The sequence below is a fragment of the Triticum urartu genome, chromosome 6A, assembly GCF_056163025.1.
Source record: "Triticum urartu cultivar PI428250 chromosome 6A, HENAU_Tu73, whole genome shotgun sequence".
NCBI lineage: Eukaryota > Viridiplantae > Streptophyta > Magnoliopsida > Poales > Poaceae > Triticum > Triticum urartu.
The window spans coordinates 337,830,134-337,848,364 of NC_141878.1; positions in this window are offsets into that span (position 1 = coordinate 337,830,134).

Genomic DNA, 18,231 nt, shown 5'->3' on the forward strand with positions numbered 1-18,231 from the left:
CCATGACAAAGAATAAACGAAATTAGTACAACATAAAAAAAGTACCGACATGAATAATAATATGTATATCACTTAAGTGTATCATCATCAAGTACAACATAAAAAAATTGAATACCTGACACTACTAATAATCTCGATCAGTATCATCAATAAATGCATAATCATCATCATCACTATAATCAATGATGGGCTCATAGGGTTCATTGGCATCAACATGTGCAAGGCCACCTTGACGTAATCGGTCAAGCATTGACAGGTCATCCGCAGCAGTAACCTCTTCTTGTTCCGGCTCTTCTTGTTCCTCCTCTGGGGTGATGTCGGATTCATTGTCGCTGTCTACTTCAATGTTTTGGGGTGAAGTATAGCGGTTCTTGAAACACTTTTTGGAAAGACGTGTCTCTTGGAAGAATTCTCCTTCATATGTGTCTGGGTTAATGTGAGGTTCATAATCCTCTTCCTTTGGGGGAGAAAGTCTAGCACGTGGTGGCACTTCATAAACGACATCCCAACCTTTCAGATTTGGATTAGTTTGGCAGACCCACGGTAGATAGAATACTTGGGTCGCCTGTTGAGCCGTAATATAGACATCAGGAGCATCTAAATGGGTGCTTTGGTTGATTTCAACTAGACCTATATGTTCATGAGTCCTTCTAGTCTCCTTCCGCTGAAACCAATAACATTTGAAGACTACGACATTCGGTGGGTTTTCACCATAGAACAGAAGTTCATAAATTGCTTCAACTCTCCCATAATACTCGGTACCTCCTTCGCCGATAGCAGATACAAAACAATTTGTAGACTTTTGGTCGGCCATAGATAGCTCTTTGCCATAGGTACGAAAGCGATACCCGTTGATGTCGTACTTGTGAAATGAACGGACCTTATAGTCAAAACCATTAGCGACTTGTCTCAATTCGGAGTCCATAGACTCTGAATTAGCCTACAAGTTTAATATGAAAGGATTGTTTGTCGCGACCCTGATTCCAAATCACATCGATCTAGCCGGTAACACCTCATATCACTTTGCGGCCTCACGCACGGTATCCCCACGGGTATCGCCTTACCCTGGCCCAGGACCGTTTGCGCCTTTTGTCTCGCGTATATGATTGTGTCGCTAGCATCCACATGACAGAGAACCCGGGCCGACATGGCTAGTCGTGAACCCAAAGCGTCACTAACCTATGGGAACAGGCATAAATGATTCACATCGAGCGTGTCGGTCAGCAGCGTGTGAATCCGGGCTATAGCTCTGGGCTAACAGGACTCCGAGGAACCCGGGCTGTAGCAGGCTAGGCAGGACTCCGGATGTCACCGCGTGACATTTCCCCAAAGGGACAGACACAGGAACGAAGTTAAACACATGTCGGCCAGTCAAGTGTCCTGAGCAGTAGTGCTGGGCTAGCAGGACTCCGGTGAACCGAGCTGTAGCAGACTACTATGGCTCAAGGAAGCACTAGACTAGATTTCCTCATAAGAGAGACTGCCAAGGATAAACAACTAGATTGTCGGATCCCACACATAGCAATACACGTCACACATACGCATAACATGCAAGTATGTGCTGTACAACATGGCATCACAACATAACGCAAACTCATATAGATAAAGGCCCAGAAGAGCCACATAGCATTAAATACAAACAGGGGTCACATGACCCATCATTCAGAGCATACATGCAACGGAAGCATTACATGTCTGAGTACAGACAACTACAAAAGGAAAAAGGCTCAGAAGCCTGACTATCTACAAGTCCCTCCCAAGGGTACAAGATCGTAGTTGAGGTAACAAGCTACTCGTCGAAGTCCAAGTGGTACTACTAGAGAGACAGATGTCTCATCTGCAAAACATAAATAAAGCAAACGTGAGTACAAAGGTACTCAGCAAGACTTACAACAGATCCTATCATACATGCATTTGTATCAAGAAGGTAATGTGGGGTTTAGTTGCAATAAGCTAGCTTTGACTCAGTGGCTATCCTGTTCTACGACAACGAGAAACTTCTTTGAGATGAGGCAGCGCGCACGAGTCCACTAATCACCACATCAATACACTACTATGGATTCATCCCCGTCTCTCCACGAGAAGGCCATCCATAGCACTCACACTTGTCTTGAGTATTTTAGAGTATCCACTTTAAGTTTTCTATGTACCACGTAAGCATCCAAGAAGTCCATAACCGAGGACACGGCTATTCGAATAGATCATGATAACCCTGCAGGGGTGTACTTCTTCACACACGCTCTCACCACTTATCACCATATACACTTCATGTTTCTCGGCAACCTTCAAGCGGAAGCCTAGCGAGGGTGTCGGCCACGACCTGACTAACCAAACAAGACTCTAGTCCAGGTTTATCGCCTATTCGGGTTCTATCCGCAAGGAGATCCGGCCAGGGTTTCGCTCATGGCCCCAAACGATGTGTACAGGGTTCCCGAGCCCACCATCCGGGTGCCACTCGGTACACCGGCCACGTGTGCCTAGTATGTCCCAAGTCCACCCTGCCGGGTGCCACTTGGTAGAAAAATAGCACTACCTACAAACACCAAAAACTATTTGCAACTCCTGGACAGAGTTCAAGGTGGTTAATAAGTCGAGAGAGCTTGGAGCGCCCGGAGCCCAATGTGTGGTAGTAGCTAGTCATTGGACAACTTAAACAAAACTCAGTTCTTAAGGACGGTCCCAATGAGACAACCCACCATGTACTCCTACATGGCCTCTCACCGCTACCTTTACGAAATCGTGTTCACATGCTTAACTCTCAACATCAGAACATAGCACTGTACTCCAATTCATTCCCAATGAATCAGACCTGACATACTCTAAGCAATAGCAGGTATGGCATGGCAAGAACACAACATGGCTCAAGCAATTCCTACACATGCTAGTGGGTTTCAACTATATACTGTGGCAATGACAGGTCATGCAGAGGGATGGGTTCAACTACCGCAGCATAAAGTAGCAGTTGAATCGTTGTTGTCCTAATGCAATAAAAGGAAGCAGGAGCGAGAGAGTGGGATTGTATCGGAATGAACAAGGGGGTTTGCTTGCCTGGTAGATCAACAGGGGGCACTGCTCCTCTGACAGGTACTCTGGATCGATCTCCAGAGCAGAACCTATCGAGAAGGAACGGTGTCGAAAATCAAACACAAGTATATGCAACAATATGATGCATGATCATGGCATGAATATGTGATATTGTTTGAGTTAAAGCATCTAGCAATTATTTGGTTGAAGTCCATTTGAGCCAAGGGTTCAAATACAACTCCAAATTAAGCTCTTAAATATGCCATAAGTGTGTTTTCATATATACAACATTTATAGGTTGGTTTGTCATGCATGAAAATGGTACGAATGGATAGATTGAATTTTTCTGATCATTTTTCATATATAAATAATTTCAATCTGAGCTACGGTTGAATTTCTATGAATTTTTGAAGTTTATATCAATTTCTGGAATTCTCTGAATTATTTAAAATCCAGAAAAAATCATTATTGCGTCAGCATGACATCACAGAGGCGTCAGCAGGGCTGACCAGGTCAAACCTGACATGTGGGGTCCACACTTCAGTGACCGGTTAGTTAACAGGGGGTTAGTTTATCCTAATTATAGGATTAGTGGCGCTGGGCCCACTGTCAGTGTCAGGTTTAGTTAAATGGTGATTAGCCTTAAGCTAATCACCTAACCCATGGGGCCCACCTGACAGGCCCGCGAGGTCAAAGGGGTCAAACCCCACCGGTGTTTAACCGCCGGCGAGGCCGAACACGGCGGAGGGCTCGGGAAACGCCCCCCGGCGACCATTTAGGCGGCGGAGATCACGGACGAGGAGCTGGAGCTCGTCCGCGTCGTTTGGAGCAAGCGGGAGGCTGCGGGGGTGCCCGAGCTCGCCGGAAACGAGCTCGAGGCGGCGGCCGGAGCACGGCTCCAGGCGAAAACGGGCTGCGGGGCACGGCAGGAACTGCGGAGGCCCTCTACGGTCTCCTGGCGTCACCAGGAGCACGGTGACACGCGCGGGAGCGGCTGGCTCGGCCTCTGGCCATGGTGGCGCCTTGGCCGGCGGCGATGAGGTCTCGGGCGCGGCAGCTGAGCTAGCTAGGCGGGGCAAACGAGCACGGGGAGGAGGGGAGAACGAAGTAGAGCTCACGGGGAGATCGTAGACGTCGTCAGCGAGCTCGGGGATGCGCCGAGGTCGACGGTGCGACGATGGGGATCCACAGCAGCCGGAGATGAAGACGACGGCGATGGAGGTGCTCCAGGGCCTCCCGAGGCACGTGGCTCGACGGAGAGGTAGACGCAGACATGGCGGAGCTTGCAGACACAGAGAGAGGGCGAGGGGGAGTCGGTGGCTACGGCAACGGCGAGCGGCGGTGATGGCAGCGCTCGGGCGGGTTGAGAGAGAGGGATCTAGGGGAGGAGGGAGAGTGAGAGAGAGAGTGAGAGAGGTGCGGGGCGGTGCGTGGCGTTGTCTAGGCGCACCGGGGAGGAGCCAGGCAGGCAGGGAGGGAGGAGGTGGCCGGCGCGTGCACGCGCGCGTCGGGCACACGCGCGCTGTCCTCCTGGTAGGAGGTAGGCGATGACTTGGCCTGGGCCAACAGTATTGGGCCGGCACAGGAGCTGGGCCGCCAGCTGGGCTGCCAGGCAGGTAAGGCCAGGTGAGCTTTTCTCCAATTTTGTTTTCTTTTCTATTTTCTGACCTTTGTTTTGATTTAATAAAAATACTAAATCAATTTATTTTCTTCTGGCAATTTTTGCAGGGGCCTAAAGGATTATTCCAAAGCCCCTCACCAAAATTCAGAATTATTGGACAATATTTTATATATATAAAAATATTTATCCAATGCAAATAATTACTGGATTAATTCCAAATGGCCAAAATAAATATTTATGAGCTCCTAAAAATATTGGTTTGAATTTTACCTCTGCCCGATATTTTCAGAGAGAGACATGAACATTTTCTTGGACCCTCTTGGAGCAATTTTTATCTGGGTCATTTCCAGAAATGATTTCTGAGGGTTTTACAAATCCCCATTTCAAATTAAAATGAAATTTAAACATGATGCACACATGACTAGCTAGCCTAGGTCATACCAGAACTAGGGATGTGACAACTCGCCCCCACTCGAAGAAATCTCATCCCGAGATTCAGGAGTTGGCGGAAAGAAAGCGGGGTACTCAAGTCGAAGATGATCTTCACGCTCCTAGGTAGCTTCTCTCTCGGAATGATGAAACCACTGAACCTTGAGAAACTTAATGTTATGACGTCGAGTGACACGCTCTTCTTGATCAAGAATGCGAATAGGGTACTCTCGATAGGTGAGGTTATCTTGGAGATCAAGCGTTTCGTGGTCCACTCCGCGGATGGGATCCTAGAAGCAACGCTTGAGTTGAGAGACGTGGAAGACATCATGAACTCAAGAAAGATGTGGGGTTAGTTCCAACTGGTAGGCAACCTCTCCTCGTTTAGCGAGAATGAGAAAGGGACCAATGTAACGAGGAGCCAACTTTCCCTTGATACCGAATCGATGGGTACCCTTCAAAGGGGTAACCCGAAGGTAAGCTTTGTCGCCAATTTCATAAGCCACTTCCTTATGACTATGGTCATACTGGCTCTTTTGACGAGATTGGGCTGTCTTCAAATTCTCACAAATGATGCGAACTTGCTCTTCTGCCTCCTGGATCATATCCGGTCCAAAGAATTGTCTTTCACCAGTTTCTGACCAATTCAAAGGTGTTCGACATCTTCGTCCATACAGAACCTCAAAAGGAGCTTTCTTGAGGCTGGATTGGTAGCTGTTGTTATAAGCAAACTCAGCGAAGGGAAGACACTTCTCCCAATCCATACCGAATGAGATAACACAAGCTCTAAGCATGTCTTTGAGAATTTGGTTGACCCTTTCCACCCGACCACTTGATTGAGGGTGGAAAGCGGTACTGAAGGAAAGATGGGTGCCCATGGCAGTTTGGAAACTCTCCCAGAAATGAGAAGTGAAGAGACTACCATGGTCTGAATTGATCTCTAGTGGGACACCATGAAGTGACACTATTCGAGAAATATATAGGTCAGCGAGCTGACTAGCAGTGATACTCTCTCGAACAGGTAGGAAGTGAGCCACTTTGGAAAGACGATCAATGACTATGAAGATAGCATTATTCCCTCTCTTGGTCCTGGGAAAGCCGGTGATGAAGTCCATACAAACTTTATCCCATTTCCACTTAGGAATAGCCAAAGGTTGAAGGGTGCCAGCAGGTCTCTAATGCTCTGCCTTCACGCGACGACAAACGTCACAGTTAGCAATAAATTGAGCAATTTCTCTCTTCATCCTAGTCCACCAGAACCTCTGGCATTGGTCCTGATACATCTTAGTACTACCGGGATGAATCGTGAGAGGAGATTAATGCGCCTCCTTAAGGATTAATTGTCGAAGATGTTGATTCTTGGGAACCACCAAGCGACTCTCAAAGAAAACAACACCACGATCATCTATAGAGAAACTACGACCAACTCCCTTGTTAATGTTTCTCTTGATCCAGGAAATTCCCGTATCCTGCTTCTGAGGAGAGATGATCTGACCCACAAGAGTAGGTTTCGCCATCAAGGTAGAAAGGAATCCATGAGGAGCGATGTGAAGGTTTAGCTTACAGAATTCCTCATGGAGAAGTGGTTGGCCCTGCTGCAGCATGAGATTGTTGCAATAGGACTTACGACTTAGCGCATCAGCCATGACATTGCCCTTGCCTGGGGTGTAGGTAATCCCTAAGTCATAATCTGAGATCAACTCCAACCAATGTCTTTGCCTAAGGTTCAAATCTGGTTGGGTGAAGATATACTTGAGACTCTGGTGATCGGTGTAAATCTCGCAACGTTTACCAAGAAGGTAATGTCACCAGGTCTTAAGTGCATAGACTACGGCTGCAAGCTCTAGATCATGTGTAGGATAATTCTCCTCATGTGGATGCAACTGTCGAGATGCATAGGCAATCACATGGCGATCTTGCATAAGAATGCAACCTAGTCCCTGTTGTGAGGCATCACAATAGATAACAAAGTCCTTAGTGAAGTCCTGTGGCACAAGTATGGGGGCAGAAGTCAGGCGTCTTTTCAGTTCCTGAAAACTGTGCTCACACTGTGGGGACCACTCAAAATTTTTATCTTTCTTAAGAAGTTCCGTGAGAGGTTTGGCCACTTTGGAGAAGTTCTCAACGAAGCGGTGACAATAACTGGCTAGACCAAGGAAACTCCTAACTTGCTTAACTGTTTCAGGCGGAGTCCAATCAAGAACGGCCTGAACTCTCTCGGGATTGACGGCAATGCCCTTACCTGAGATCACGTGGCCTAGGTAGGTCACTTCTGGCAACCAAAATTCGCACTTGGAGAACTTGGCATAAAGGCGGTGCTCTCTGAGTTTTTCTAGCACAAGTCTAAGGTGTTCGGCGTGATCTTCCTCGTTCTTCGAGTAAATAAGAATATCATCGAGGTAAACCACGACGAACTTATCTAAGTACTCCATGAAGATCGAGTTCATCAAGCGAGAGAATGTAGCTGGAGCATTGGTTAGACCAAAGGACATGACGGTGTACTCGTACTGGCCATAACGAGTGACAAAAGCTGTCTTAGGAATGTCCCCATTTCTGATCTTGATTTGGTGGTAGCCTAACCTCAAATCCATCTTGGAAAAGACTGAGGATCCAGCGAGCTGATCATACGGGTCATTGATCCTGGGGAGCGGATACTTGTTCTTTATCGTGACCAAATTAACGGGACGATAATCTACAACCATCTGGTCCGTACCATCCTTCTTCTTGACGAAGAGGACGGGGCAAGCCCAGGGAGAAGAACTAGGACGGATGAAACCCTTTTGCAAGGATTCATCAAGTTGTTTCTTAAGCTCAGCTAGTTCTAAGGGTGCCATCTTGTAAGGTCTCCTAGAGATAGGAGCGGTTCCTGGGATAAGATCTATGACAAATTCTACATCTCTGTCAGGTGGAATACCTGGCAGTTCCTCTGGAAAGACATCCGGTAAGTCACGGACTACCGGAATATCTTCAAGGTCAGGAAGAGGGTTGGCATTAAGAGAATAGAGTTGACGCTTTGCAACTCTAGTGGAGACGGTGACTATCTTGCCAGATGGGTGTGTAAGCTGAACAAACCTTATGTAACAATCAATCTTGGCATGATGAGCTTTCATCCAGTCCATACCCAAGATGATGTTAATATCTGTAGACTTGAGGGCTATAAGTGATGCAAGGAATACAAGTCTGTCAACAAGGATTTCATTACCATGGCTTATTCTGGTAGTTTGCCATCTAGACCCTGGAGTTTGGATTTCAAGTGGAGTTGGCATATCGCAAAATGACATGTCGTGCAAACGAGCATAGCCTTCAGAAATGAAGGAGTGAGATTCTCCGGTATCGAACAGAACCGAAGCTGGATGGCAATTGACAAGGAGGGTACCAAGAATGACATCCGGATCATCATGAGTGTCTTTATCTGAGACGTGATGCACACATCCACGTTCAGTGGGAGCTGATTTGACACTAATCATCTTGCGTGATGGCTTACCACGGCCAACAGACTTCTCAGGCTGGGGTGGAGCATAGTTCATTTGAGAGCAGTCACGTGCATAGTGTCCTGGCTCTCCGCATGTGAAACAAGTCCCTGAAGTAGGACGTGGACCCGCTTTGACAAGCGGTCTACCAATAGGCCTGGGTGGAGCATACTACTGAACTTGGTGAGGTGCCACACAAGATGGCCTTGGTGTATAACCGGGTGGAAGAGCGGAGTTCGAAACCCAAATCGGGCGCTTCTGCGAAGTAGAACCGGAAGAAGAACCCAAATCACGGGTGTGCTTACGAGACTCCTCGTATGTGAGTTGAGTTGTCTCTGCATTAATGGCCTTGTTCACAAGAGCCTGGAAGGTATTGCAATGATGCAAGTGGAGATCACGACGCAACTTGGGGTTGAGACCCTTCCGGAACCTAGCCTGCTTCTTGGCGTCCGTGGACACTTCTTCTGTAGCATAGCGGGCAAGGTTCTCAAATTCTCTACTATAAGCATCAACAGCCATGTTACTCTGGGTGAAACTACAGAACTCTTCTCTCTTGCAGTCAATGAGAGCCTGAGGGATGTGATGCTCGCGAAAAGCCTCAGTGAAATCTCTCCAGGTAGGTATCTGGCCAACTGGAAGCATAGCCTCATAGTTCTGCCACCAAAGACTAGCGGGACCTTCCAGATGATAAGCAGCGCAGGTGACCTTGCCACTTTCAGCTACGTTCGCAGAGCACAACTTGTGTGTGATACTACGGAGCCAGTCATCTGCATCGAGTGGTTCGATGGAATGATGGAAGGTAGGTGGTTTCAGACCAATGAAGTCATGGATGGACACAAACTCTTTGTGCTGATGGGAGGTGTTCTCCTCAATACGTGCCAACAAGCGGTTAGACTCTCGCTTGTTCTTCTCCATCTCTAACATGAACTCTGCCAACGAAGGCTGGTCGGAAGGATCCTCATCCCTACCATCTCCGTGGTTTCGGCTATGAGCAACAGAACTTCGGTTAACTGACGACATCCTGAAGAACCAACCAAGGAAACAAGGATGGATTCAGCATCATCATAAGGATGTAGATTATAGTACGAGAAAAATACTATCTCTTGAACTCCTAGGACAATTCCGGCAGCATAACGGCAGTAAAATGCTCGAAATGAGACATTTTGCAAAAGACGGGGTAGCACCATACTCAACATCCTCACTCAAGGTTCTGGGGTGTTACTAAACAGGCTACACCGGAGGTACTCGAAAACTGGAATATGACTCTGATCAACCAAACGTAAGAGACTACGGAGTAGTAACACGTGATCCTGATAGACGGAAGAGAAAGCCTAGTTCCTTAACCCCGTAGGAAAGATAGGATGACTCATATCAGAAGGCATGAGGCATAAGGAGTAAAAAGAGCCTTACGTTCCCTTCCACAATCAATTCCCCTATATAGCTAAAGAATTTCTAGACTCAACTTCGACTAGGTTGGCTTGGTAATCCTACAGGAAGTCAGGCTCTGATACCAAAGCTGTCGGGACCCCGATTCCAAATCACATCGATCTAGCCGGTAACACCTCATATCACTTTGCGGCCTCACGCACGGTATCCCCACGGGTGTCGCCTTACCCTGGCCCGAGACCATTTGCGCCTTTTGGCTCGCGTATATGATTGTGTCGCTAGCATCCATATGGCAGAGAACCCAGGCCGACATGGCTAGTCGTGAACCCAAAGCGGCACTAACCTATGGGAACAGGCATACATGATTCACATCGAGCATGTCGGTCAGCAGCGTGTGAATCCGGGCTGTAGCACTGGGCTAACAGGACTCCGGGGAACCTGGGCTGTAGCAGGCTAGGCAGGACTCCGGATGTCACCGCGTGACATTTCCCCGAAGGGACAGACACAGGAACGAAGTGAAACACATGCCGGCCAGTCAAGTGTCCTGAGCAGTAGTGCTGGGCTAGCAGGACTCCGGTGAACCGGGCTGTAGCGAACTACTATGGCTCAAGGAAGCACTAGACTACATTTCCCCATAAGAGAGACTGCCAAGGATAAACAACTAGATTGTCGGATCCCACACATAGCAATACACGTCACACATACGCATAACATGCAAGTATGTGCTGTACAACATGGCATCACAACATAACGCAAACTCATATAGATAAAGGCCCAGAAGAGCCACATAGCATTAAATACAAACAGGGGTCACATGACCCATCATTCAGAGCATACATGCAACGGAAGCATTACATGTCTGAGTACAGACAACTACAAAAGGAAAAAGGCTCAGAAGCCTGACTATCTACAAGTCCCTCCCAAGGGTACAAGATCGTAGCTGAGGTAACAAGCTACTCGTCGAAGTCCAAGTGGTACTACTAGAGAGACAGATGTCTCATCTGCAAAACATAAATAAAGCAAACGTGAGTACAAAGGTACTCAGCAAGACTTACAACAGATCCTATCATACATGCATTTGTATCAAGAAGGTAATGTGGGGTTTAGTTGCAGCAAGCTAGCTTTGACTCAGTGGCTATCCTGTTCTACGACAACGAGAAACTTCTTTGAGATGAGGCAGCGCGCATGAGTCCACTAATCACCACATCAATACACTACTATGGATTCATCCCCGTCTCTCCACGAGAAGGCCATCCATAGCACTCACACTTGTCTTGAGTATTTTAGAGTATCCACTTTAAGTTTTCTATGTACCACGTAAGCATCCAAGAAGTCCATAACCGAGGACACGGCTATTCGAATAGATCATGATAACCCTGCAGGGGTGTACTTCTTCACACACGCTCTCACCACTTATCACCATATACACTTCATGTATCTCGGCAACCTTCAAGCGCAAGCCTGGCGAGGGTGTCGGCCACGACCTGACTAACCAAACAAGACTCTAGTCCAGGTTTATCGCCTATTCGGGTTCTATCCGCAAGGAGATCCGGCCAGGGTTTCGCTCATGGCCCCAAACGATGTGTACAGGGTTCCCGAGCCCACCATCCGGGTGCCACTTGGTACACGGGCCACGTGTGCCTAGTATGTCCCAAGTCCACCCTGCCGGGTGCCACTTGGTAGAAAAATAGCACTACCTACAAACACCAAAACCTATTTGCAACTCCTGGACAGAGTTCAAGGTGGTTAATAAGTCGAGAGAGCTTGGAGCACCCGGAGCCCAATGTGTGGTAGTAGCTAGTCATTGGACAACTTACACAAAACTCAGTTCTTAAGGACGGTCCCAATGAGACAACCCACCATGTACTCCTACATGGCCTCTCACCGCTACCTTTACGAAATCGTGTTCACATGCTTAACTCTCAACATCAGAACATAGCACTGTACTCCAATTCATTCCCAATGAATCAGACCTGACATAATCTAAGCAATAGCAGGTATGGCATGGCAAGAACACAACATGGCTCAAGCAATTCCTACACATGCTAGTGGGTTTCAACTATTTACTGTGGCAATGACAGGTCATGCAGAGGGATGGGTTCAACTACCGCAGCATAAAGTAGCAGTTGAATCATTGTTGTCCTAATGCAGTAAAAGGAAGCAGGAGCGAGAGAGTGGGATTGTATCAGAATGAACAAGGGGGTTTGCTTGCCTGGTAGATCAACAAGGGGCACTGCTCCTCTGACAGGTACTCTGGATCGATCTCCAGAGCAGAACCTATCGAGAAGGAACGGTGTCGAAAATCAAACACAAGTATATGCAACAATATGATGCATGATCATGGCATGAATATGTGATATTGTCTGAGTTAAAGCATCTAGCAATTATTTGGTTGAAGTCCATTTGAGCCAAGGGTTCAAATACAACTCCAAATTAAGCTCTTAAATATGCCATCAGTGTGTTTTCATATATACAACATTTATAGGTTGGTTTGTCATGCATGAAAATGGTACGAATGGATAGATTGAATTTTTCTGATCATTTTTCATATATAAATAATTTCAATCTGAGCTACGGTTGAATTTCTATGAATTTTTGAAGTTTGTATCAATTTCTGGAATTCTCTGAATTATTTAAAATCCAGAAAAAATCATTATTGCGTTAGGATGACATCACAGAGGCGTCAGCAGGGCTGACCAGGTCAAACCTGACATGTGGGGTCCACACGTCAGTGACCGGTTAGTTAACAGGGGGTTAGTTTATCCTAATTATAGGATTAGTGGCGCTGGGCCCACTGTCAGTGTCAGGTTTAGTTAAATGGTGATTAGCCTTAAGCTAATCACCTAACCCATGGGGCCCACCTGACAGGCCCGCGAGGTCAAAGGGGTCAAACCCCACCGGTGTTTAACCGCCGGCGAGGCCGAACACGGCGGAGGGCTCGGGAAACGCCCCCCGGTGACCATTTAGGCGGCGGAGATCACGGACGAGGAGCTGGAGCTCGTCCGCGTCGTTTGGAGCAAGCGGGAGGCTGCGGGGGTGCCCGAGCTCGCCGGAAACGAGCTCGAGGCGGCGGCCGGAGCACGGCTCCGGGCGAAAACGGGCTGCGGGGCACGGCAGGAACTGCGGAGGCCCTCTACGGTCTCCTGGCGTCACCAGGAGCACGGTGACGCGCGCGGGAGCGGCTGGCTCGGCCTCTGGCCATGGTGGCGCCTTGGCCGGCGGCGATGAGGTCTCGGGCGCGGCAGCTGAGCTAGCTAGGCGGGGCAAACGAGCACGGGGAGGAGGGGAGAACGAAGTAGAGCTCACGGGGAGATCGTAGACGTCGTCAGCGAGCTCGGGGACGCGCTGAGGTCGACGGTGCGACGATGGGGATCCACAACAGCTGGAGATGAAGACGACGGCGATGGAGGTGCTCCAGGGCCTCCCGAGGCACGTGGCTCGACGGAGAGGTAGACGCAGACATGGCGGAGCTTGCAGACACGGAGAGAGGGCGAGGGGGAGTCGGTGGCTACGGCAACGGCGAGCGGCGGCGACGGCAGCGCTCGGGCGGGTCGAGAGAGAGGGATCTAGGGGAGGAGGGAGAGTGAGAGAGAGTGAGAGAGGTGCGTGGCGGTGCGTGGCGTTGTCTAGGCGCACCGGGGAGGAGCCAGGCAGGCAGGGAGGGAGGAGGTGGCCGGCGGGTGCACGCGCGCGTCGGGCACACGCGCGCTGTCCTCCTGGTAGGAGGTAGGCGATGACTTGGCCTGGGCCAACAGTGTTGGGCCGGCACAGGAGCTGGGCCACCAGCTGGGCTGCCAGGTGAGCTTTTCTCCAATTTTGTTTTCTTTTCTATTTTCTGACCTTTGTTTTGATTTAATAAAAATACTAAATCAATTTATTTTCTTCTGACAATTTTTGCAGGGGCCTAAAGGATTATTCCAAAGCCCCTCACCAAAATTCAGAATTATTGGACAATATTATATATATATAAATATTTATCCAACGCAAATAATTACTCGATTAATTCCAAATGGCCAAAATAAATATTTATGAGCTCCTAAAAATATTGGTTTGATTTTTACCTCTGCCCAATATTTTCAGAGAGAGACATGAACATTTTCTTGGACCCTCTTGGAGCAATTTTTATCTGGGTCATTTCCAGAAATGATTTCTGAGGGTTTTACAAATCCCCATTTCAAATAAAAATGAAATTTAAACATGATGCACACATGACTAGCTAGCCTAGGTCATACCAGAACTAGGGATGTGACATTGTTGCATTGGATTAAAGAAGCCCAGTGGAAAGATCTTCTCTAACTTGCAGATCAACTCCGGCGCCAACTCTTCCATTTCTTCTAGCACGCCAGGTGATAGTTCTTTCGCACAAAGAACACGGAAGAAACAGCTGAGTTCTGCCAGTACTAGCCATTCATCCTCAGGGATGAAGCCACGCAACATCACTGGCATTACCCGCTCAATCCATATGTGCCAATCATGACTCTTGAGACCAAATATCTTCAGTTTATCAAGATTCGCTCCCCTCTTTAGATTCGCTGCATACCCATCGGGGAACATCAACTGTTGTTGCACCCACAAGATAATTTCCCTCATAGCTGGCCTTCCAAGATTGAACCATGCCTTTGGCTTCATCCAGTTTTGCTTTCCTTTCGGTTCTTTCATGTTTTGTAACGGCCTATCACATAGCGCCTCCAGATCGACTCTAGCCTTAGTATTATCCTTTGACTTCCCATCTATGCCGAACAATGTACCAAATAGTGCCTCGGCGATATTCTTCTCAGTGTGCATCACGTCGATGTTGTGTCGGCAAAGGAGGTCTTTGAAGTAAGGCAGATCCCATAAGCATGTTTTATGAGTCCATGCGTGCTTAGTATTATACCCCTTGAAGTACCCTGGACGTTGTGGATCTGGCTCGAGAGCGTTTAACTGATTCAGGGTCTGTTGGCCTGTCAATGCAGGTGGTGTAGAGTTTTTGACAACTCTACCTCTGATGAAGTTCTTCTTGTCTTTCCTGAACTTATAGCGAGGATCCAGGAACTGTCTATGCATGTCGAAGCAAGAAAACTTGCGACCGGCCTGAAGCCAACGAAACTCAAGAGCTCCCTTGCATGTGGGGCACGGGAACCTTCCATGCACACACCAGCCAACGAATAGCGCATACACCGGCAAGTCATGCGTCGAGTACATGTACCAGACACGCATTATGAAGTTCCGTTTGCTATAGGCGTCGTATGTCTTGAACCCATTATCCCAGGCTTCTTGCAATTCGTCCTTAAGCGGCTGCATGTATACATTCATATTTTCCCCCGGATAGTTGGGCCCTGGAATTATCAACGTCAGGAAAATGTTCTTTCTTTGCATAATCTGTCTGGGGGGAGATTGAGTGGAAAGACAAATACGGGCCAACAACTTTGTTGGGCTGCCGTCATACCAAACATACTGAACCCATCCGTGCTGATGCTGACTCGAGGATGCCTCGGATCTGCCGCTTTGTCAGCATGTAATTCATCAAACTTTTTCCACGCAACACCATCCAATGTGTGTACCATCATCAGATTCCCATCTGCATCTAGTTCGGTTCTGTTGCCTGTTTTGTGCCATGTCATCTGTCTGGCCATCTCTTCGACCATGAAAAGGCGTTGAAGTCTTGGTACGATTGGCATATACCAAAGAACACTAATGGGGATTTTGGTCTGTGTCTTCTCACCCATACCGTTGGCTACCACAATATACCTGGAAGACTTGCAAATGGAACAATAGTTCAAGTCCGCATAGTCAAGCCTAAATAAGGCACATCCTTTCTTACAGGCATGTATCTTCTCATAGGGCATCTTCAGTGCACGGAGGATTTGGTCCGACTGGTACAGGTTTGCAGGCATTACATGGCCTTTGGGTAGAAAGCGTCCAAATACTGTCATAATTGCGTCATAGCATTCTCTGCCCAAGTTGAACTGAGCCTTCAGAGCCATTACTTGTGAGATGGCATCCAACTGACAAAGCTCAGTGTGCTCGTGGAGCGGACGTTTTGAAGACTCCAACATTTCATTGAAGGCCTTTGCAGATTCCTCCATCTCCTCGTCCGAATCCCGAGCATCATCATAGTCTTGCACCATGTTTTCCATCCTGGTACCATGCTCGTCGGTGCGACGACGATCCACCTCAGCTCGGTCACGTTGGGCAGACTCACCATGAAATGTCCACACCGTATAATCGGGCGTAAAACCACTCTTCTGCAGGTGTTTGCCCATTTCAGCCTCTGTCTTCTTTTCCCAATTGCCGCACCGGAAACAGGGGCACCAGGTTTCCTTCTGGCCATTTGCAAATGCGGCTTGCACAAACCCCTTGGTTTTTGTGAACCATTCCGCGCTCCATTTGTTCTGACCAGTGTGATCGGTATACATCCACGCATGATCACTCATCTTGACTTTCAGAGCTACTGGACACACAACAATTATATATGTAATTCACCATGTATATATTCATCAGTTGATCTACTTTGTCAATTTTATTACGTCCATGCAACCTACACTCTAATAGGTAATGATAGGTCCTAATCCCACCCGTGTATGTGTAGATTGGGTTCATTTTCCCATGCTATGCTCCGGATCCGACGCAAAATTTCGGCAGCACCTCCCCGCTGTTCTGCTGATACACGTATCTGCAATAAACAGAGAGGATGTGTACCTGGAGAACAACAGGGGAGGCACTGACGAAATTTATGCCTTGGATCCGGAGCAAAGCATATGGGAAAACGAAGCCAATCTACACATACTCGGGCTGTCCATGGATGGAGTTGGACAATTCAAAAGAATCAAGGTTATAAATATGCAAATGCATGCATATTTATAACTATGACGCTTTCGAACGGGAGAAACATATTGGTTACGCATACTGATGATTCAAGACACATATATAGCTAGCTATCAAGTTTCATCGGAATAGATCAAATAATTAATGGCGGAGGAGGACATGTCATTTGTGCTCACCCACGAATGAAGGGGCAGAGCTCGTCAAACGCACGGCGAGGTCGTCGAACACCAAACCTCACAGCGATGAAACAACTGCACATTTAAAACTACCCGATCAACACAATTATATATGATGTTTTTCATAACAAAATCAAAAAATATATGACCTAACTAATAATTCACAAATATATGACCCCGTCGGCCTCTGGAAGGCCAAAGAACACCTTTTCGGGAGGTGTCGGGGGTCGGGGTGTCGTGTCGGTGTCGGGGTGCCGTGTCGGGGTCGGGGTGCTGTTTCGGGGTCGGGGGGTCAGGGTGTCGTGTCGGTGTCGGGGTGCCGTGTCGGGGTCGGGGTGCTGTTTCGGGGTCGGGGTGTTGTGTCGGGGTCGAGGTGTCGAGGTCAGGGGGTCAGGGGGGTCGGTTGTCGGGGTCGGGGTGTCGGGGTGTCGGGTCAGGCTCGGGGTCGGGGTGTCGGGGTCAGGGTCTCGGGGTCGGGGTGCCGGGTCGAGGTCGGGGTGCCGGGTCGGGGTCGGGGTGCCGTGTCGGTGTCGGGGTCGGGGTGTCGGGTCAGGCTCGGGGTCGGGGTGTCGGGGTCTCGTGGTCGGGGTGTCGTGTCGGGGTGCCGGGTCGGGGTCGGGGTGCCGGGTCGGGTCGAGTTTTTCCCCTCTTTTTTCCTTTCCTTCTTCTTCCTCTTCTTCCTTTTCTTCCTTTTCTTCCTTTTTTCCTCCTCCTTCTTCTTCTTCTTCTTCTTCTTCTTCCTCCTCCTCCTTTCCTTTTTCCTCTTCTTCTTCTCCTCCTCTCCTCTTTTTTCTTCTTCTTCTTCCTCTTCTTCTTTTTAATTCTCCTCCTCCTCTTCTTCTTCTTCCTTTCCTTTTTCCTCTTCTTCTTCTCCTCCTCTCCTCTTTTTTTCTTCTTCTTCTTTCCTAAAACTAAACTAAACCTAAACCTAAAACTAAAACTAAAACTAAATCTAAACTAAACATAAACCTAAAACTAAAAAAACAGAAAAAAGAAAAAACTAAATCTAAACCTAAAACTAAACTAAAACTAAACCTAAACCTAAAAGTAAAACTAAAACTAAATCTAAACTAAACATAAACCTAAAACTAAAAAAACAGAAAAAAAAAGGAAAAAAAGAGGAGGAGAGCTCACCTGGGGCAGGGCCGGTGGAGGAGGTGGCCGGTGGAGGAGGGGGGCGGGGCGGCCTGGGGTGGCGGCGCCGGGCGGCGGTGGCGACGGGGCCGGGCCCGACCGGGGCGGTGAGGCACGGGGGGGCCGGGGCGCCGGGGCGTGGCGGCGCCGAGACGGCATGGCGGCGGGGGCGACAGGGTGGGGG